The sequence below is a fragment of the Narcine bancroftii genome, chromosome 9 (genome assembly GCF_036971445.1).
Source record: "Narcine bancroftii isolate sNarBan1 chromosome 9, sNarBan1.hap1, whole genome shotgun sequence".
Taxonomy (NCBI): domain Eukaryota; kingdom Metazoa; phylum Chordata; class Chondrichthyes; order Torpediniformes; family Narcinidae; genus Narcine; species Narcine bancroftii.
In genome coordinates, this window is record NC_091477.1 from 2092147 (window position 1) to 2114789 (window position 22643).

Below are 22643 nucleotides of genomic sequence, written 5' to 3' on the forward strand. Positions count from 1 at the left end.
TTTTCATAAATCCTTGTAAAGTCTCCTCAGTCCTGATATTTGCATAAATCCTTGTAGAGTCTACTCAGTCCTGATATTTGCTTAAATCCTTGTAGAGTCTCCTCAGTCTTGATAATTTCATAAATCTTTGTAGTATATCCTGAGTCCTGATATTTTCATAAATAATTGTATACAGTCTCCTCAGTCTTGGTAATTTAATAAATCCTTGTAGAATCTCCTCAGTCCTGATATTTTCATAAATCCTGGTGGAGTGGACTGAGTACTGATATTTTCATAAATGCTTGTAGAGTCCCCGCAGTTCTGATATTTTCATAAATCCTTGTAGAGTCTCCTCAGTCCTGATATTTGCATAAATCCTTGTAGAGTCACCTCAGTCCTGGTTTTTTCATAAATCCTTGTAGAGTGTCCTCGGTCCTGATATATTCAAAATTGCTTTCAGAGTCTCCTCAGACTTGATAATTTCATAAATCTTTGTAGTGTATAATGAGTCCTGATATTTTCATAAATAATTATATACAGTTTCCTCAGTCCTGGTAATTTAATAAATCCTTGTAGAGTCTCCTCAGTCCTGATATTTGCATAAATCCTTGTAGAGTCTCCTCAGTCCTGATTTTTTCATAAATCCTTGTAGAATGTCCTCAGTCCTGATATTTTAATAAATCCTTTTAGAGTCTCCTCAGTCTTGATAGTTTCATAATTCTTTGTAGAGTATCCTGAGTCCTGATATTTTCATAAATAATTGTATACAGTCTCCTCAGTCCTGGTAATTTAATAAATCCTTGTAGAGTCTCCTCAGTCCTGATATTTTCATAAATACTGGTGGAGTCTACTCAGTTATGATATTTTCATAAATGCTTGTAGAGTCCTCTCGGTCCTGATATTTTCATAAATCCTTGTAAAGTCTCCTCAGTCCTGATATTTTCATAAATTCTTGTAGATTCTCCTCGGTCCTGATATTTTCATAAATCCTTGTAGAGTCTCCTCAGTCCTTATATTTTCATATATCCTTGAAGAGTCTCCTCAGTCCTGATATTTTTATAAATCCTTTTAGAGTCTCCTTAGTCCTAATATTTTCATAAATCCCTGCAGCGTCTCCTCAGTCCTGACATTTACATAAATCCTTGTAGTGTCTCCTCAGTCCAGATTTTTTCATAAATCCTTGTAGAGTCTCCACAGTCCTGATATTTTAATAAACCCTTGAAGAGTCTCCTCAGTCCTAATATTTTCATAAATCTTTGTAGCGTCTCCTCAGTCCTGACATTTTCATAAATCATTGTAAAGACTCCTCAGTCCTGAAATTTTCATAAATCCTTGTAGAGTCTCCTCAGTCCTGATATTTTCATAAATCCTTATAAAGTCTCCTCAGTCCTGATATTTTCATAAATCCTTGTAGAGTCTCCTCAATCTTGATAATTTCATAAATCTTTGTAGAGTATCCTGAGTCCTGATATTTTCATAAATAATTGTATACAGTCTTCTCAGTCCTGGTAATTTAATAAATCCTTGTAGAGTCTCCTCAGTCCTGATATTTTTATAAATCCTTTTAGAGTCTCCTTAGTCCTAATATTTTCATAAATCCCTGCAGCGTCTCCTCAGTCCTGACATTTACATAAATCCTTGTAGTGTCTCCTCAGTCCAGATTTTTTCATAAATCCTTGTAGAGTCTCCACAGTCCTGATATTTTAATAAACCCTTGAAGAGTCTCCTCAGTCCTAATATTTTCATAAATCTTTGTAGCGTTTCCTCAGTCCTGACATTTTCATAAATCATTGTAAAGACTCCTCAGTCCTGAAATTTTCATAAATCCTTGTAGAGTCTCCTCAGTCCTGATATTTTCATAAATCCTTATAAAGTCTCCTCAGTCCTGATATTTTTATAAATCCTTGTAGAGTCTCCTCAATCTTGATAATTTCATAAATCTTTGTAGAGTATCCTGAGTCCTGATATTTTCATAAATAATTGTATACAGTCTTCTCAGTCCTGGTAATTTAATAAATCCTTGTAGAGTCTCCTCAGTCCTGATATTTTCATAAATTCTGGTGGAGTCTACACAGTACTGATATTTTCATAAATGCTTGTAGAGTCCCCGCAGTCCTGATATTTTCATAAATCCTTGTAGAGTCTCCTCAGTCCTGATTTTTTCATAAATCTTTGTCGAGTATCCTGAGTCCTGATATTTTCATAAATAATTGTATACAGTCTCCTCAGTCCTGGTAATTTAATAAATCCTTGTAGACTCTCCTCAGTCCTGATATTTTCCTAAATGCTTGTAAAGTCTCCTCAGTCCTGATATTTTCTTAAATCCTTGTGGAGTCTCCTCGGTCCTGATATTTCCATAAATCCTGGTGGAGTCTACTCAGTATTGATATTTTCATAAATGCTTGTAGAGTCCCCTCAGTCCTGATATTTTCATAAATCCTTGTAAAGTCTCCTCAGTCCTGATATTTTCATAAATTCTTGTAGATTCTCCTCGGTCCTGATATTTTCATAAATCCTTGTAGAGGCTCCTCAATCTTGATAATTACATAAATCTTTGTAGAGTGTCTAGAGTCCTGATCTTTTCATAAATCCTTGTAGAGTCTCCTCAGTCCTTATATTTTCATATATCCTTGAAGAGTCTCCTCAGTCCTGATATTTTTATAAATCCTTGAAGAGTCTCCTTAGTCCTAATATTTTCATAAATCCCTGCAGCGTCTCCTCAGTCCTGACATTCACATAAATCCTTGTAAAGTCTCCTCAGTCCTGATATTTGCATAAATCCTTGTAGAGTCTCCTCAGTCCTGATTTTTTATAAATCCTTGTAGAGTCTCCTCAGTCCTGATATTTGCATAAATCCTTATAGAGTCTCCTCAGTCCTGATATTTGCAAAAATCCTTGTAGAGTCTCCTCAGTCCTGATATTTTCATAAATCCTTGTAGAGCGTCCTCGGTCCTGATATATTCAAAATTCCTTTTAGAGTCTCCTCAGACTTGATAATTTCATAAACCTTTGTAGAGTATCCTGATTCCTGATATTTTCATAAATAATTGTATACAGTCTCCTCAGTACTGATTTTTTCATAAATCCTTGTAGAGTGTCCTCGGTCCTGATATTTTCATAAATCCTTTTAGAGTCTCCTCAGACTTGATAATTTCATAATTCTTTGTAGAGTATCTTGATTCCTGATATTTTCATAAATAATTGTACACAGTCTCCTCATTCCTGATATTTTCATAAATCCTTGTAGAGTCTCCTGAGTCCTCATTTTTTCATAAATCTTTGTCGAGTATCCTGAGTCCTGATATTTTCATAAATGCTTGTAAAGTCTCCTCAGTCCTGATAATTTCTTAAATCCTTGTGGAGTCTCCTGGGTCCTGATATTTCCATAAATCCTGGTGGAGTCTTCTCAGTATTGATATTTTCATAAATGCTTGTAGAGTCCCCTCAGTCCTGATATTTTCATAAATCCTTGTAAAGTCTCCTCAGTCATGATATTTTCATAAATGCTGTAGAGTCCCCTCAGTCCTGATATTTTCATAAATCCATGTAGAGTCTCCTCAATCTTGATAATTTCAGAAATCTTTGCAGAGTATCCTGAGTCCTGATATTTTCATAAATAATTGTATACAGTCTTCTCAGTCCTGGTAATTTAATAAATCTTTGTAGAGTCTCCTCAGTCCTGATATTTTCATAAATCCTGGTGGAGTCTACTCAGTACTGATATTTTCATAAATGCTTGTAGAGTCCCCTCAGTCCTGATATTTTCATAAATCCTTGTAAAGTCTCCTCAGTCCTGATATTTGCATAAATCCTTGTAGAGTCTAATCAGTCCTGATATTTGCATAAATCCTTGTGGAGTCTCCTCAGTCTTGATAATTTCATAAATCTTTGTAGTATATCCTGAGTTCTGATATTTTCATAAATAATTGTATACAGTCTCCTCAGTCCTGGTAATTTAATAAATCTTTGTAGAATCTCCTCATTCCTGATATTTTCATAAATCCTGGTGGAGTGGACTGTGTACTGATATTTTCATAAATGCTTGTAGAGTCCCCGCAGTTCTGATATTTTCATAAATCCTTGTAGAGTCTCCTCAGTCCTGATATTTGCATAAATCCTTGTAGAGTCTCCTCAGTCCTGATTTTTTCATAAATCCTTGTAGAGTGTCCTCGGTCCTGATATATTCAAAATTCGTTTCAGAGTCTCCTCAGACTTGATAATTTCATAAACCTTTGTAGAGTATCCTGATTCCTGATATTTTCATAAATAATTGTACACAGTCTCCTCAGTCCTGATATTTTCATAAATCCTTGTAGAGTCTCCTCAATCTTGATAATTTCATAAATCTTTGTAGAGTATCCTGAGTCCTGATATTTTCATAAATAATTGTATACAGTCTTCTCAGTCCTGGTAATTTAATAAATCCTTGTAGAGTCTCCTCAGTCCTGATATTTTCATAAATCCTGGTGGAGTCTACTCAGTACTGATATTTTCATAAATGCTTGTAGAGTCCCCTCAGTCCTGATATTTTCATAAATCGTTGTAAAGTCTCCTCAGTCCTGATATTTGCATAAATCCTTGTAGAGTCTACTCAGTCCTGATATTTGCATAAATCCTTCTAGAGTGTCCTCGGTCCTGATATTTTCATAAATCCTTTTAGAGTCTTCTCAGTATTGATAATTTCATAAATCTTTGTAGAGTATCCTGAGTCCTGATATTTTCATAAATAATTGTGCACAGTCTTCTCAGTCCTGGTAATTTAATAAATCCTTGTAGAGTCTCCTCAGTCCTGATATTTTCATAAATCCTTTTAGAGTCTCCTCAGTCTTGATAGTTTCATAATTCTTTGTAGAGTATCTTGAGTCCTGATATTTTCATAAATAATTGTATACAGTCTCCTCAGTCCTGGTAATTTAATAAATCCTTGTAGAGTCTCCTCAGTCCTGATATTTTCATAAATACTGGTGGAGTCCACTCAGTACTGATATTTTCATAAATGCTTGTAAAGTCTCCTCAGTCCTGATATTTTCTTAAATCCTTGTGGAGTCTCCTGGGTCCTGATATTTCCATAAATCCTGGTGGAGTCTACTCAGTATTGATATTTTCATAAATGCTTGTAGAGTCCCCTCAGTCCTGATTTTTTCATAAATCCTTGTAAAGTCTCCTCAGTCCTGATATTTTCATAAATTCTTGTAGATTCTCCTCGGTCCTGATATTTTCATAAATCCTTGTAGAGTCTCCTAAATCTTGATAATTTCATAAATCTTTGTAGAGTGTCTAGTGTCCTGATATTTTCATAAATAATTGTATACAGTCTCCTCAGTCCTGGTAATTTAATGAATCCTTGCAGAGTCTCCTCATTCCTGACATTTTCATAAATCATTGTAAAGACTCCTCAGTCCTGATATTTTCATAAATCCTTGTAGAGTCTCCTCAGTCCTGTTATTTTCATAAATCCTTGTAAAGTCTCCTCAGTCCTGATATTTTCATAAATCCTTGTAGAGTCTCCTCAGTCCTGATATTTTCATAAATCCTTGTAGAGTCTCCTCAATCTTGAGAATTTCATAAATCTTTGTAGAGTCTCCTGAGTCCTGATATTTTCATAAATAATTGTATACAGTCTTCTCAGTCCTGGTAATTTAATAAATCCTTGTAGAGTCTCCTCAGTCCTGATATTTTCATAAATCCTGGTGGAGTCTACACAGTACTGATATTTTCATAAATGCTTGTAGAGTCCCCGCAGTCCTGATATTTTCATAAATCCTTGTAGAGTCTCCTCAGTCCTGATATTTTCATAAATCCTTGTAGAGTCTCCTCAGTCCTGATATTTTCATAAATCTTTGTCGAGTATACTGAGTCTTGATATTTTCATAAATAATTGTATACAGTCTCCTCAGTCCTGGTAATTTAATAAATCCTTGTAGAGTCTACTCAGTCCTGATATTTTCATAAATGCTTCTAAAGTCTCCTCAGTCCTGACATTTTCTTAAATCCTTGTGGAGTCTCCTCGGTCCTGATATTTCCATAAATACTGGTGGAGTCTACTCAGTACTGATATTTTCATAAATGCTTGTAGAGTCCCCTCAGTCCTGATATTTTCATAAATCCTTGTAAAGTCTCCTCAGTCCTGATATTTGCATAAATCCTTGTAAAGTCTCCTCAGTCCTGATATTTGCATAAATCCTTGTAGAGTCTCATCAGTCCTGATTTTTTATAAATCCTTGTAGAGTCTCCTCAGTCCTGATATTTGCATAAATCCTTATAGAGTCTCCTCAGTCCTGATATTTGCAAAAATCCTTGTAGAGTCTCCTCAGTCCTGATATTTTCATAAATCCTTGTAGAGCGTCCTCGGTCCTGATATATTCAAAATTCCTTTTAGAGTCTCCTCAGACTTGATAATTTCATAAACCTTTGTAGAGTATCCTGATTCCTGATATTTTCATAAATAATTGTATACAGTCTCCTCAGTACTGATTTTTTCATAAATCCTTGTAGAGTGTCCTCGGTCCTGATATTTTCATAAATCCTTTTAGAGTGTCCTCAGACTTGATAATTTCATAATTCTTTGTAGAGTATCTTGATTCCTGATATTTTCATAAATAATTGTACACAGTCTCCTCATTCCTGATATTTTCATAAATCCTTGTAGAGTCTCCTGAGTCCTCATTTTTTCATAAATCTTTGTCGAGTATCCTGAGTCCTGATATTTTCATAAATGCTTGTAAAGTCTCCTCAGTCCTGATAATTTCTTAAATCCTTGTGGAGTCTCCTGGGTCCTGATATTTCCATAAATCCTGGTGGAGTCTTCTCAGTATTGATATTTTCATAAATGCTTGTAGAGTCCCCTCAGTCCTGATATTTTCATAAATCCTTGTAAAGTCTCCTCAGTCATGATATTTTCATAAATGCTGTAGAGTCCCCTCAGTCCTGATATTTTCATAAATCCATGTAGAGTCTCCTCAATCTTGATAATTTCAGAAATCTTTGCAGAGTATCCTGAGTCCTGATATTTTCATAAATAATTGTATACAGTCTTCTCAGTCCTGGTAATTTAATAAATCTTTGTAGAGTCTCCTCAGTCCTGATATTTTCATAAATCCTGGTGGAGTCTACTCAGTACTGATATTTTCATAAATGCTTGTAGAGTCCCCTCAGTCCTGATATTTTCATAAATCCTTGTAAAGTCTCCTCAGTCCTGATATTTGCATAAATCCTTGTAGAGTCTACTCAGTCCTGATATTTGCATAAATCCTTGTGGAGTCTCCTCAGTCTTGATAATTTCATAAATCTTTGTAGTATATCCTGAGTTCTGATATTTTCATAAATAATTGTATACAGTCTCCTCAGTCCTGGTAATTTAATAAATCTTTGTAGAATCTCCTCATTCCTGATATTTTCATAAATCCTGGTGGAGTGGACTGTGTACTGATATTTTCATAAATGCTTGTAGAGTCCCCGCAGTTCTGATATTTTCATAAATCCTTGTAGAGTCTCCTCAGTCCTGATATTTGCATAAATCCTTGTAGAGTCTCCTCAGTCCTGATTTTTTCATAAATCCTTGTAGAGTGTCCTCGGTCCTGATATATTCAAAATTCGTTTCAGAGTCTCCTCAGACTTGATAATTTCATAAACCTTTGTAGAGTATCCTGATTCCTGATATTTTCATAAATAATTGTACACAGTCTCCTCAGTCCTGATATTTTCATAAATCCTTGTAGAGTCTCCTCAATCTTGATAATTTCATAAATCTTTGTAGAGTATCCTGAGTCCTGATATTTTCATAAATAATTGTATACAGTCTTCTCAGTCCTGGTAATTTAATAAATCCTTGTAGAGTCTCCTCAGTCCTGATATTTTCATAAATCCTGGTGGAGTCTACTCAGTACTGATATTTTCATAAATGCTTGTAGAGTCCCCTCAGTCCTGATATTTTCATAAATCGTTGTAAAGTCTCCTCAGTCCTGATATTTGCATAAATCCTTGTAGAGTCTACTCAGTCCTGATATTTGCATAAATCCTTCTAGAGTGTCCTCGGTCCTGATATTTTCATAAATCCTTTTAGAGTCTTCTCAGTATTGATAATTTCATAAATCTTTGTAGAGTATCCTGAGTCCTGATATTTTCATAAATAATTGTGCACAGTCTTCTCAGTCCTGGTAATTTAATAAATCCTTGTAGAGTCTCCTCAGTCCTGATATTTTCATAAATCCTGGTGGAGTCGACACAGTATTGATATTTTCATAAATGCTTGTAGAATCCCCGCAGTCCTGATATTTTCATAAATCCTTGTAGAGTCTCCTCAGTCCTGATTTTTTCCTAAATCTTTGTCGAGTATCCTGAGTCCTGATATTTTCATAAATAATTGTATACAGTCTCCTCAGTCCTGGTAATTTAATAAATCCTTGTAGAGTCTCCTCAGTCCTGATATTTTAATAAATCCTTTTAGAGTCTCCTCAGTCTTGATAGTTTCATAATTCTTTGTAGAGTATCTTGAGTCCTGATATTTTCATAAATAATTGTATACAGTCTCCTCAGTCCTGGTAATTTAATAAATCCTTGTAGAGTCTCCTCAGTCCTGATATTTTCATAAATACTGGTGGAGTCCACTCAGTACTGATATTTTCATAAATGCTTGTAAAGTCTCCTCAGTCCTGATATTTTCTTAAATCCTTGTGGAGTCTCCTGGGTCCTGATATTTCCATAAATCCTGGTGGAGTCTACTCAGTATTGATATTTTCATAAATGCTTGTAGAGTCCCCTCAGTCCTGATTTTTTCATAAATCCTTGTAAAGTCTCCTCAGTCCTGATATTTTCATAAATTCTTGTAGATTCTCCTCGGTCCTGATATTTTCATAAATCCTTGTAGAGTCTCCTAAATCTTGATAATTTCATAAATCTTTGTAGAGTGTCTAGAGTCCTGATATTTTCATAAATAATTGTATACAGTCTCCTCAGTCCTGGTAATTTAATGAATCCTTGCAGAGTCTCCTCATTCCTGACATTTTCATAAATCATTGTAAAGACTCCTCAGTCCTGATATTTTCATAAATCCTTGTAGAGTCTCCTCAGTCCTGTTATTTTCATAAATCCTTGTAAAGTCTCCTCAGACCTGATATTTTCATAAATCCTTGTAGAGTCTCCTCAGTCCTGATATTTTCATAAATCCTTGTAGAGTCTCCTCAATCTTGAGAATTTCATAAATCTTTGTAGAGTCTCCTGAGTCCTGATATTTTCATAAATAATTGTATACAGTCTTCTCAGTCCTGGTAATTTAATAAATCCTTGTAGAGTCTCCTCAGTCCTGATATTTTCATAAATCCTGGTGGAGTCTACACAGTACTGATATTTTCATAAATGCTTGTAGAGTCCCCGCAGTCCTGATATTTTCATAAATCCTTGTAGAGTCTCCTCAGTCCTGATATTTTCATAAATCCTTGTAGAGTCTCCTCAGTCCTGATATTTTCATAAATCTTTGTCGAGTATACTGAGTCTTGATATTTTCATAAATAATTGTATACAGTCTCCTCAGTCCTGGTAATTTAATAAATCCTTGTAGAGTCTACTCAGTCCTGATATTTTCATAAATGCTTCTAAAGTCTCCTCAGTCCTGACATTTTCTTAAATCCTTGTGGAGTCTCCTCGGTCCTGATATTTCCATAAATACTGGTGGAGTCTACTCAGTACTGATATTTTCATAAATGCTTGTAGAGTCCCCTCAGTCCTGATATTTTCATAAATCCTTCTAGAGTGTCCTCGGTCCTGATATTTTCATAAATCCTTTTAGAGTCTTCTCAGTATTGATAATTTCATAAATCTTTGTAGAGTATCCTGAGTCCTGATATTTTCATAAATAATTGTGTACAGTCTTCTCAGTCCTGGTAATTTAATAAATCCTTGTAGAGTATCCTCAGTCCTGATATTTGCATAAATCCTTGTAGAGTCTCCTCAGTCCTAATTTTTTCATAAATCCTTCTAGAGTGTCCTCGGTCCTGATATTTTCATAAATCCTTTTAGAGTCTTCTCAGTATTGATAATTTCATAAATCTTTGTAGAGTATCCTGAGTCCTGATATTTTCATAAATAATTGTGTACAGTCTTCTCAGTCCTGGTAATTTAATAAATCCTTGTAGAGTATCCTCAGTCCTGATATTTTCATAAATCCTTGTAGAGTCTCCTCAATCTTGAGAATTTCATAAATCTTTGTAGAGTCTCCTGAGTCCTGATATTTTCATAAATAATTGTATACAGTCTTCTCAGTCCTGGTAATTTAATAAATCCTTGTAGAGTCTCCTCAGTCCTGATATTTTCATAAATCCTGGTGGAGTCTACACAGTACTGATATTTTCATAAATGCTTGTAGAGTCCCCGCAGTCCTGATATTTTCATAAATCCTTGTAGAGTCTCCTCAGTCCTGATATTTTCATAAATCCTTGTAGAGTCTCCTCAGTCCTGATATTTTCATAAATCTTTGTCGAGTATACTGAGTCTTGATATTTTCATAAATAATTGTATACAGTCTCCTCAGTCCTGGTAATTTAATAAATCCATGTAGAGTCTACTCAGTCCTGATATTTTCATAAATGCTTCTAAAGTCTCCTCAGTCCTGACATTTTCTTAAATCCTTGTGGAGTCTCCTCGGTCCTGATATTTCCATAAATACTGGTGGAGTCTACTCAGTACTGATATTTGCATAAATCCTTGTAGAGTCTCCTCAGTCCTAATTTTTTCATAAATCCTTCTAGAGTGTCCTCGGTCCTGATATTTTCATAAATCCTTTTAGAGTCTTCTCAGTATTGATAATTTCATAAATCTTTGTAGAGTATCCTGAGTCCTGATATTTTCATAAATAATTGTGTACAGTCTTCTCAGTCCTGGTAATTTAATAAATCCTTGTAGAGTATCCTCAGTCCTGATATTTTCATAAATCCTGGTGGAGTCGACACAGTATTGATATTTTCATAAATGCTTGTAGAATCCCCGCAGTCCTGATATTTTCATAAATCCTTGTAGAGTCTCCTCAGTCCTGATTTTTTCATAAATCTTTGTCGAGTATCCTGAGTCCTGATATTTTCATAAATAATTGTATACAGTCTCCTCAGTCCTGGTAATTTAATAAATCCTTGTAGAGTCTCCTCAGTCCTGATATTTTAATAAATCCTTTTAGAGTCTCCTCAGTCTTGATAGTTTCATAATTCTTTGTAGAGTATCTTGAGTCCTGATATTTTCATAAATAATTGTATACAGTCTCCTCAGTCCTGGTAATTTAATAAATCCTTGTAGAGTCTCCTCAGTCCTGATATTTTCATAAATACTGGTGGAGTCTACTCAGTACTGATATTTTCATAAATGCTTGTAAAGTCTCCTCCGTCCTGATATTTTCTTAAATCCTTGTGGAGTCTCCTGGGTCCTGATATTTCCATAAATCCTGGTGGAGTCTACTGAGTATTGATATTTTCATAAATGCTTGTAGAGTCCCCTCAGTCCTGATTTTTTCATAAATCCTTGTAAAGTCTCCTCAGTCCTGATATTTTCATAAATTCTTGTAGATTCTCCTCGGTCCTGATATTTTCATAAATCCTTGTAGAGTCTCCTAAATCTTGATAATTTCATAAATCTTTGTAGAGTGTCTAGAGTCCTGATATTTTCATAAATAATTGTATACAGTCTCCTCAGTCCTGATTTTTTCATAAATCCTTGTAGAGTGTCCTCGGTCCTGATATTTTCATAAATCCTTTTAGAGTCTCCTCTGACTTGATAATTTAATAAACCTTTGTAGAGTATCCTGATTCCTGATATTTTCATAAATAATTGTACACAGTCTCCTCAGTCCTGATATTTTCATAAATCCATGTAGAGTCTCCTCAATCTTGATAATTTCATAAATCTTTGTAGAGTATCCTGAGTCCTGATATTTTCATAAATAATTGTATACACTCTTCTCAGTCCTGGTAATTTAATAAATCTTTGTAGAGACTCCTCAGTCCTGATATTTTCATAAATCCTGGTGGAGTCTACTCAGTACTGATATTTTCATAAATGCTTGTAGAGTCCCCTCAGTCCTGATATTTTCATAAATCCTTGTAAAGTCTCCTCAGTCCTGATATTTTCATAAATCCTTGTAGAGTCTACTCAGTCCTGATATTTGCATAAATCCTTGTAGAGTCTCCTCAGTCTTGATAATTTCATAAATCTTTGTAGTATATCCTGAGTCCTGATATTTTCATAAATAATTCTATACAGTCTCCTCAGTCCTGGTAATTTAATAAATCCTTGTAGAATCTCCTCAGTCCTGATATTTTCATAAATCCTGGTGGAGTGGACTGAGTACTGATATTTTCATAAATGCTTGTAGAGTCCCCGCAGTTCTGATATTTTCATAAATCCTTGTAGAGTCTCCTCAGTCCTGATATTTGCATAAATCCTTGTAGAGTCTCCTCAGTCCTGATTTTTTCATAAATCCTTGTAGAGTGTCCTCGGTCCTGATATATTCAAAATTCCTTTCAGAGTCTCCTCAGACTTGATAATTGCATAAACCTTTGTAGAGTATCCTGATTCCTGATATTTTCATAAATAATTGTATACAGTCTCCTCAGTCCTGATTTTTTCAGAAATCCTTGTAGAGTGTCCTCGGTGCTGATATTTTCATAAATCCTTTTAGAGTCTCCTCAGTCTTGATAATTTCATAAATCTTTGTAGTGTATAATGAGTCCTGATATTTTCATAAATAATTATATACAGTTTCCTCAGTCGTGGTAATTTAATAAATCCTTGTAGAGTCTCCTCAGTCCTGATATTTTCATAAATCCTTGTAGAGTCTCCTCAGTCCTGATTTTTTCATAAATCCTTGTAACGTCTCCTCAGTCCTGATATTTTCATAAATCCTTGTAGAGTCTGCTCAATCTTGAGAATTTCATAAATCTTTGTAGAGTATCCTGAGTCCTGATATTTTCATAAATAATTGTATACAGTCTTCTGAGTCCTGGTAATTTAATAAATCCTTGTAGAGTCTCCTCAGTCCTGATATTTTCAAAAATTCTGGTGGAGTCTACTCAGTACTGATATTTTGATGAATGCTTGTAGAGTCCCCTCAGTCCTGATATTTTCATAAATCCTTGTAAAGTCTCCTCAGTCCTGATATTTGCATAAATCCTTGTAGAGTCTACTCAGTCCTGATATTTGCTTAAATCCTTGTAGAGTCTCCTCAGTCTTGATAATTTCATAAATCTTTGTAGTATATCCTGAGTCCTGATATTTTCATAAATAATTGTATACAGTCTCCTCAGTCTTGGTAATTTAATAAATCCTTGTAGAATCTCCTCAGTCCTGATATTTTCATAAATCCTGGTGGAGTGGACTGAGTACTGATATTTTCATAAATGCTTGTAGAGTCCCCGCAGTTCTGATATTTTCATAAATCCTTGTAGAGTCTCCTCAGTCCTGATATTTGCATAAATCCTTGTAGAGTCACCTCAGTCCTGGTTTTTTCATAAATCCTTGTAGAGTGTCCTCGGTCCTGATATATTCAAAATTCCTTTCAGAGTCTCCTCAGACTTGATAATTTCATAAATCTTTGTAGTGTATAATGAGTCCTGATATTTTCATAAATAATTATATACAGTTTCCTCAGTCCTGGTAATTTAATAAATCCTTGTAGAGTCTCCTCAGTCCTGATATTTTCATAAATCCTTGTAGAGTCTCCTCAGTCCTGATTTTTTCATAAATCCTTGTAGAGTGTCCTCGGTCCTGATATATTCAAAATTCCTTTCAGAGTCTCCTCAGACTTGATAATTGCATAAACCTTTGTAGAGTATCCTGATTCCTGATATTTTCATAAATAATTGTATACAGTCTCCTCAGTCCTGATTTTTTCAGAAATTCTTGTAGAGTGTCCTCGGTGCTGATATTTTCATAAATCCTTTTAGAGTCTCCTCAGTCTTGATAATTTCATAAATCTTTGTAATGTATAATGAGTCCTGATATTTTCATAAATAATTATATACAGTTTCCTCAGTCCTGGTAATTTAATAAATCCTTGTAGAGACTCCTCAGTCCTGATATTTTCATAAATCCTTGTACAGTCTCCTCAGTCCTGATTTTTTCATAAATCCTTGTAAAGTCTCCACAGTCCTGATATTTTCATAAATCCTTGTAGAGTCTCCTCAGTCCTGATTTTTTCATAAATCCTTGTAACGTCTCCTCAGTCCTGATATTTTCATAAATCCTTGTAGAGTCTCCTCAATCTTGAGAATTTCATAAATCTTTGTAGAGTATCCTGAGTCCTGATATTTTCATAAATAATTGTATACAGTCTTCTGAGTCCTGGTAATTTAATAAATCCTTGTAGAGTCTCCTCAGTCCTGATATTTGCATAAATCCTTGTAGAGTCTCCTCAGTCCTGATTTTTTCATAAATCCTTGTAGAGTGTCCTCGGTCCTGATATATTCAAAATTCCTTTCAGAGTCTCCTCAGACTTGATAATTGCATAAACCTTTGTAGAGTATCCTGATTCCTGATATTTTCATAAATAATTGTATACAGTCTTCTGAGTCCTGGTAATTTAATAAATCCTTGTAGAGTCTCCTCAGTCTTGATAATTTCATAAATCTTTGTAGTATATCCTGAGTCCTGATATTTTCATAAATAATTGTATGCAGTGTCCTCAGTCTTGGTAATTTAATAAATCCTTGTAGAATCTCCTCAGTCCTGATATTTTCATAAATCCTGGTGGAGTGGACTGAGTACTGATATTTTCATAAATGCTTGTAGAGTCCCCTCAGTCCTGATATTTTCATAAATCTTTGTAAAGTCTCCTCAGTCCTGATATTTGCATAAATCCTTGTAGAGTCTACTCAGTCCTGATATTTGCTTAAATCCTTGTAGAGTCTCCTCAGTCTTGATAATTTCATAAATCTTTGTAGTATATCCTGAGTCCTGATATTTTCATAAATAATTGTATACAGTCTCCTCAGTCTTGGTAATTTAATAAATCCTTGTAGAATCTCCTCAGTCCTGATATTTTCATAAATCCTGGTGGAGTGGACTGAGTACTGATATTTTCATAAATGCTTGTAGAGTCCCCGCAGTTCTGATATTTTCATAAATCCTTGTAGAGTCTCCTCAGTCCTGATATTTGCATAAATCCTTGTAGAGTCACCTCAGTCCTGGTTTTTTCATAAATCCTTGTAGAGTGTCCTCGGTCCTGATATATTCAAAATTCCTTTCAGAGTCTCCTCAGACTTGATAATTTCATAAATCTTTGTAGTGTATAATGAGTCCTGATATTTTCATAAATAATTATATACAGTTTCCTCAGTCCTGGTAATTTAATAAATCCTTGTAGAGTCTCCTCAGTCCTGATATTTGCATAAATCCTTGTAGAGTCTCCTCAGTCCTGATTTTTTCATAAATCCTTGTAGAATGTCCTCAGTCCTGATATTTTAATAAATCCTTTTAGAGTCTCCTCAGTCTTGATAGTTTCATAATTCTTTGTAGAGTATCCTGAGTCCTGATATTTTCATAAATAATTGTATACAGTCTCCTCAGTCCTGGTAATTTAATAAATCCTTGTAGAGTCTCCTCAGTCCTGATATTTTCATAAATACTGGTGGAGTCTACACAGTTATGATATTTTCATAAATGCTTGTAGAGTCCCCTCGGTCCTGATATTTTCATAAATCCTTGTAAAGTCTCCTCAGTCCTGATATTTTCATAAATTCTTGTAGATTCTCCTCGGTCCTGATATTTTCATAAATCCTTGTAGAGTCTCCTCAGTCCTGATATTTTCATAAATCCTTGTAGAGTCTCCTCAGTCCTGATTTTTTCATAAATCCTTGTAGAGTGTCCTCGGTCCTGATATATTCAAAATTCCTTTCAGAGTCTCCTCAGACTTGATAATTGCATAAACCTTTGTAGAGTATCCTGATTCCTGATATTTTCATAAATAATTGTATACAGTCTCCTCAGTACTGATATTTTCAGAAATCCTTGTAGAGTGTCCTCGGTGCTGATATTTTCATAAATCCTGGTGGAGTCTACTCAGTACTGATAATTTCATAAATGCTTGTAGAGTCCCCTCAGTCCTGATTTTTTCAGAAATTCTTGTAGAGTGTCCTCGGTGCTGATATTTTCATAAATCCTTTTAGAGTCTCCTCAGTCTTGATAATTTCATAAATCTTTGTAATGTATAATGAGTCCTGATATTTTCATAAATAATTATATACAGTTTCCTCAGTCCTGGTAATTTAATAAATCCTTGTAGAGACTCCTCAGTCCTGATATTTTCATAAATCCTTGTACAGTGTCCTCAGTCCTGATTTTTTCATAAATCCTTGTAAAGTCTCCTCAGTCCTGATATTTTCATAAATCCTTGTAGAGTCTCCTCAGTCCTGATTTTTTCATAAATCCTTGTAACGTCTCCTCAGTCCTGATATTTTCATAAATCCTTGTAGAGTCTCCTCAATCTTGAGAATTTCATAAATCTTTGTAGAGTATCCTGAGTCCTGATATTTTCATAAATAATTGTATACAGTCTTCTGAGTCCTGGTAATTTAATAAATCCTTGTAGAGTCTCCTCAGTCCTGATATTTTCAAAAATTCTGGTGGAGTCTACTCAGTACTGATATTTTCATCAATGCTTGTAGAGTCCCCTCAGTCCTGATATTTTCATAAATCCTTGTAAAGTCTCCTCAGTCCTGATATTTGCATAAATCCTTGTAGAGTCTACTCAGTCCTGATATTTGCTTAAATCGTTGTAGAGTCTCCTCAGTCTTGATAATTTCATAAATCTTTGTAGTATATCCTGAGTCCTGATATTTTCATAAATAATTGTATACAGTCTCCTCAGTCTTGGTAATTTAATAAATCCTTGTAGAATCTCCTCAGTCCTGATATTTTCATAAATCCTGGTGGAGTGGACTGAGTACTGATATTTTCATAAATGCTTGTAGAGTCCCCGCTGTTCTGATATTTTCATAAATCCTTGTAGACTCTCCTCAGTCCTGATATTTGCATAAATCCTTGTAGAGTCACCTCAGTCCTGGTTTTTTCATAAATCCTTGTAGAGTGTCCTCGGTCCTGATATATTCAAAATTCCTTTCAGAGTCTCCTCAGACTTGATAATTTCATAAATCTTTGTAGTGTATAATGAGTCCTGATATTTTCATAAATAATTATATACAGTTTCCTCAGTCCTGGTAATTTAATAAATCCTTGTAGAGTCTCCTCAGTCCTGATATTTGCATAAATCCTTGTAGAGTCTCCTCAGTCCTGATTTTTTCATAAATCCTTGTAGAATGTCCTCAGTCCTGATATTTTAATAAATCCTTTTAGAGTCTCCTCAGTCTTGATAGTTTCATAATTCTTTGTAGAGTATCCTGAGTCCTGATATTTTCATAAATAATTGTATACAGTCTCCTCAGTCCTGGTAATTTAATAAATCCTTGTAGAGTCTCCTCAGTCCTGATATTTTCATAAATACTGGTGGAGTCTACTCAGTTATGATATTTTCATAAATGCTTGTAGAGTCCCCTCGGTCCTGATATTTTCATAAATCCTTGTAAAGTCTCCTCAGTCCTGATATTTTCATAAATTCTTGTAGATTCTCCTCGGTCCTGATATTTTCATAAATCCTTGTAGAGTCTCCTCAGTCCTTATATTTTCATATATCCTTGAAGAGTCTCCTCAGTCCTGATATTTTTATAAATCCTTTTAGAGTCTCCTTAGTCCTAATATTTTCATAAATCCCTGCAGCGTCTCCTCAGTCCTGACATTTACATAAATCCTTGTAGTGTCTCCTCAGTCCAGATTTTTTCATAAATCCTTGTAGAGTCTCCACAGTCCTGATATTTTAATAAACCCTTGAAGAGTCTCCTCAGTCCTAATATTTTCATAAATCTTTGTAGCGTCTCCTCAGTCCTGACATTTTCATAAATCATTGTAAAGACTCCTCAGTCCTGAAATTTTCATAAATCCTTGTAGTCTCCTCAGTCCTGATATTTTCATAAATCCTTATAAAGTCTCCTCAGTCCTGATATTTTCATAAATCCTTGTAGAGTCTCCTCAATCTTGATAATTTCATAAATCTTTGTAGAGTATCCTGAGTCCTGATATTTTCATAAATAATTGTATACAGTCTTCTCAGTCCTGGTAATTTAATAAATCCTTGTAGAGTCTCCTCAGTCCTGATATTTTCATAAATCCTGGTGGAGTCTACTCAGTACTGATATTTTGATAAATGCTTGTAGAGTCCCCTCAGTCCTGATATTTTCATAAATCCTTGTAAAGTCTCCTCAGTCCTGATATTTGCATAAATCCTTGTAGAATCTACTCGGTCCTGATATTTGCATAAATCCTTGTAGAGTCTCCTCAGTCTTGATAGTTTCATAATTCTTTGTAGAGTATCTTGAGTCCTGATATTTTCATAAATAATTGTATACAGTCTCCTCAGTCCTGGTAATTTAATAAATCCTTGTAGAGTCTCCTGAGTCCTGATATTTTCATAAATACTGGTTGAGTCTACTCAGTACTGATATTTTCATAAATGCTTGTAAAGTCTCCTCAGTCCTGATAATTTCTTAAATCCTTGTGGAGTCTCCTGGGTCCTGATATTTCCATAAATCCTGGTGGAGTCTACTCAGTATTGATATTTTCATAAATCCTTGTAAAGTCTCCTCAGTCCTGATATTTTCATAAATTCTTGTAGATTCTCCTCGGTCTTGATATTTTCATAAATCCTTGTAGAGTCTCCTCAATCTTGATAATTTCATAAATCTTTGTAGAGTGTCTAGAGTTCTGATATTTTCATAAATAATTGTATACAGTCTCCTCAGTCCTGGTAATTTAATGAATAATTGTAGAGTCTCCTCAGTCCTGATATTTTCATAAATCATTGTAAAGACTCCTCAGTCCTGATATTTTCATAAATCCTTGTAGAGTCTCCTCAGTCCTGTTATTTTCATAAATCCTTGTAAAGTCTCCTCAGTCCTGATATTTTCATAAATCCTTGTCGAGTCTCCTCAGTCCTGATTTTTTCATAAATCTTTGTCGAGTATCCTGAGTCCTGATATTTTCATAAATAATTGTATACAGTCTCCTCAGTCCTGGTAATTTAATAAATCCTTGTAGAGTCTCCTCAGTCCTGATATTTTAATAAATCATTTTAGAGTCTCCTCAGTCTTGATAGTTTCATAATTTTTTGTAGAGTATCTTGAGTCCTGATATTTTAATAAATAATTGTATACAGTCTCCTCAGTCCTGGTAATTTAATAAATCCTTGTAGAGTGTCCTCAGTCCTGATATTTTCATAAATCCTGGGTGAGTCTACACAGTATTGATATTTTCATAAATGCTTGTAGAATCCCCGCAGTCCTGATATTTTCATAAATCCTTGTAGAGTCTCCTCAGTCCTGATTTTTTCATAAATCTTTGTCGAGTATCCTGAGTCCTGATATTTTCATAAATAATTGTATACAGTCTCCTCAGTCCTGGTAATTTAATAAATCCTTGTAGAGTCTCCTCAGTCCTGATATTTTAATAAATCATTTTAGAGTCTCCTCAGTCTTGATAGTTTCATAATTCTTTGTAGAGTATCTTGAGTCCTTATATTTTCATAAATAATTGTATACAGTCTCCTCAGTCCTGGTAATTTAATAAATCCTTGTAGAGTCTCCTCAGTACAGATATTTTCATAAATACTGGTGGAGTCTACTCAGTACTGATATTTTCATAAATGCTTGTAAAGTCTCCTCAGTCCTGATATTTTCTTAAATCCTTGTGGAGTCTCCTGGGTCCTGATATTTCCATAAATCCTGGTGGAGTCTACTCAGTATTGATATTTTCATAAATGCTTGTAGAGTCCCCTCAGTCCTGATATTTTCATAAATCCTTGTAAAGTCTCCTCAGTCCTGATATTTTCATAAATTCTTGTAGAATCTCATAAATCTTGATAATTTCATAAATCTTTGTAGAGTGTCTAGAGTCCTGATATTTTCATAAATAATTGTATACAGTCTCCTCAGTCCTGGTAATTTAATGAATCCTTGTAGAGTCTCCTCATTCCTGACATTTTCATAAATCATTGTAAAGACTCCTCAGTCCTGATATTTTCATAAATCCTTGTAGAGTCTCCTCAGTCCTGATATTTTCATAAATCCTTGTAGAGTCTCCTCAATCTTGAGAATTTCATAAATCTTTGAAGAGTATCCTGAGTCCTGATATTTTCATAAATAATTGTATACAGTCTTCTCAGTCCTGGTAATTTAATAAATCCTTGTAGAGTCTCCTCAGTCCTGATATTTTCATAAATCCTGGTGGAGTCTACACAGTATTGATATTTTCATAAATGCTTGTAGAGTCCCCGCAGTTCTGATATTTTCATAAATCCTTGTAGAGTCTCCTCAGTCCTGATTTTTTCATAAATCTTTGTCGAGTATCCTGAGTCCTGATATTTTCATAAATAATTGTATACAGTCTCCTCAGTCCTGGTAATTTAATAAATCCTTGTAGAGTCTCCTCAGTCCTGATATTTTAATAAATTCTTTTAGAGTCTCCTCAGTCTTGATAGTTTCATAATTCTTTGTAGAGTATCTTGAGTCCTGATATTTTCATAAATAATTGTATACAGTCTCCTCAGTCCTGGTAATTTAATAAATCCTTGTAGAGTCTCCTGAGTCCTGATATTTTCATAAATACTGGTTGAGTCTACTCAGTACTGATATTTTCATAAATGCTTGTAAAGTCTACTCAGTCCTGATGTTTTCTTAAATCCTTGTGGAGTCTCCTGGGTCCTGATATTTCCATAAATCCTGGTGGAGTCTACTCAGTATTGATATTTTCATAAATCCTTGTAAAGTCCCCTCAGTCCTGATATTTTCATAAATTCTTGTAGATTCTCCTCGGTCTTGATATTTTCATAAATCCTTGTAGAGTCTCCTCAATCTTGATAATTTCATAAATCTTTGTAGAGTGTCTAGAGTTCTGATATTTTCATAAATAATTGTATACAGTCTCCTCAGTCCTGGTAATTTAATGAATACTTGTAGAGTCTCCTCAGTCCTGACATTTTCATAAATCATTGTAAAGACTCCTCAGTCCTGATATTTTCATAAATCCTTGTAGAGTCTCCTCAGTCCTGTTATTTTCATAAATCCTTGTAAAGTCTCCTCAGTCCTGATATTTTCATAAATCCTTGTAGAGTCTCCTCAATCTTGAGAATTTCATAAATCTTTGTAGAGTATCCTGAGTCCTGATATTTTCATAAATAATTGTATACAGTCTTCTCAGTCCTGGTAATTTAATAAATCCTTGTAGAGTCTCCTCAGTCCTGATATTTTCATAAATCCTGGTGGAGTCTACACAGTATTGATATTTTCATAAATGCTTGTAGAGTCCCCGCAGTCCTGATATTTTCATAAATCCTTGTAGAGTCTCCTCAGTCCTGATTTTTTCATAAATCTTTGTCGAGTATCCTGAGTCCTGATATTTTCATAAATAATTGTATACAGTCTCCTCAGTCCTGGTAATTTAATAAATCCTTGTAGAGTCTCCTCAGTCCTGATATTTTAATAAATTCTTTTAGAGTCTCCTCAGTCTTGATAGTTTCATAATTCTTTGTAGAGTATCTTGAGTCCTGATATTTTCATAAATAATTGTATACAGTCTCCTCAGTCCTGGTAATTTAATAAATCCTTGAAGAGTCTCCTGAGTCCTGATATTTTCATAAATACTGGTTGAGTCTACTCAGTACTGATATTTTCATAAATGCTTGTAAAGTCTCCTCAGTCCTGATAATTTCTTAAATCCTTGTGGAGTCTCCTGGGTCCTGATATTTCCATAAATCCTGGTGGAGTCAACTCAGTATTGATATTTTCATAAATGCTTGTAGAGTCCCCTCAGTCCTGATATTTTCATAAATCCTTGTAAAGTCTCCTCAGTCCTGATATTTTCATGAATGCTTGTAGAGTCCCCTCAGTCCTGATATTTTCATAAATCCATGTAGAGTCTCCTCAATCTTGATAATTTCATAAATCTTTGCAGAGTATCCTGAGTCCTGATATTTTCATAAATAATTGTATACAGTCTTCTCAGTCCTGGTAATTTAATAAATCTTTGTAGAGTCTCCTCAGTTCTGATATTTTCATAAATCCTGGTGGAGTCTACTCAGTACTGATATTTTCATAAATGCTTGTAGAGTCCCCTCAGTCCTGATATTTTCATAAATCCTTGTAAAGTCTCCTCAGTCCTGATATTTGCATAAATCCTTGTAGAGTCTACTCAGTCCTGATATTTGCATAAATCCTTGTAGAGTCTCCTCAGTCTTGATAATTTCATAAACCTTTGTAGAGTATCCTGATTCCTGATATTTTCATAAATAATTGTACACAGTCTCCTCAGTCCTGATATTTTCATAAATCCTTGTAGAGTCTCCTCAATCTTGATAATTTCATAAATCTTTGTAGAGTATCCTGAGTCCTGATATTTTCATAAATAATTGTATACAGTCTTCTCAGTCCTGGTAATTTAATAAATCCTTGTAGAGTCTCCTCAGTCCTGATATTTTCATAAATCCTGGTGGAGTCTACTCAGTACTGATATTTTGATAAATGCTTGTAGAGTCCCCTCAGTCCTGATATTTTCATAAATCCATGTAAAGTCTCCTCAGTCCCGAT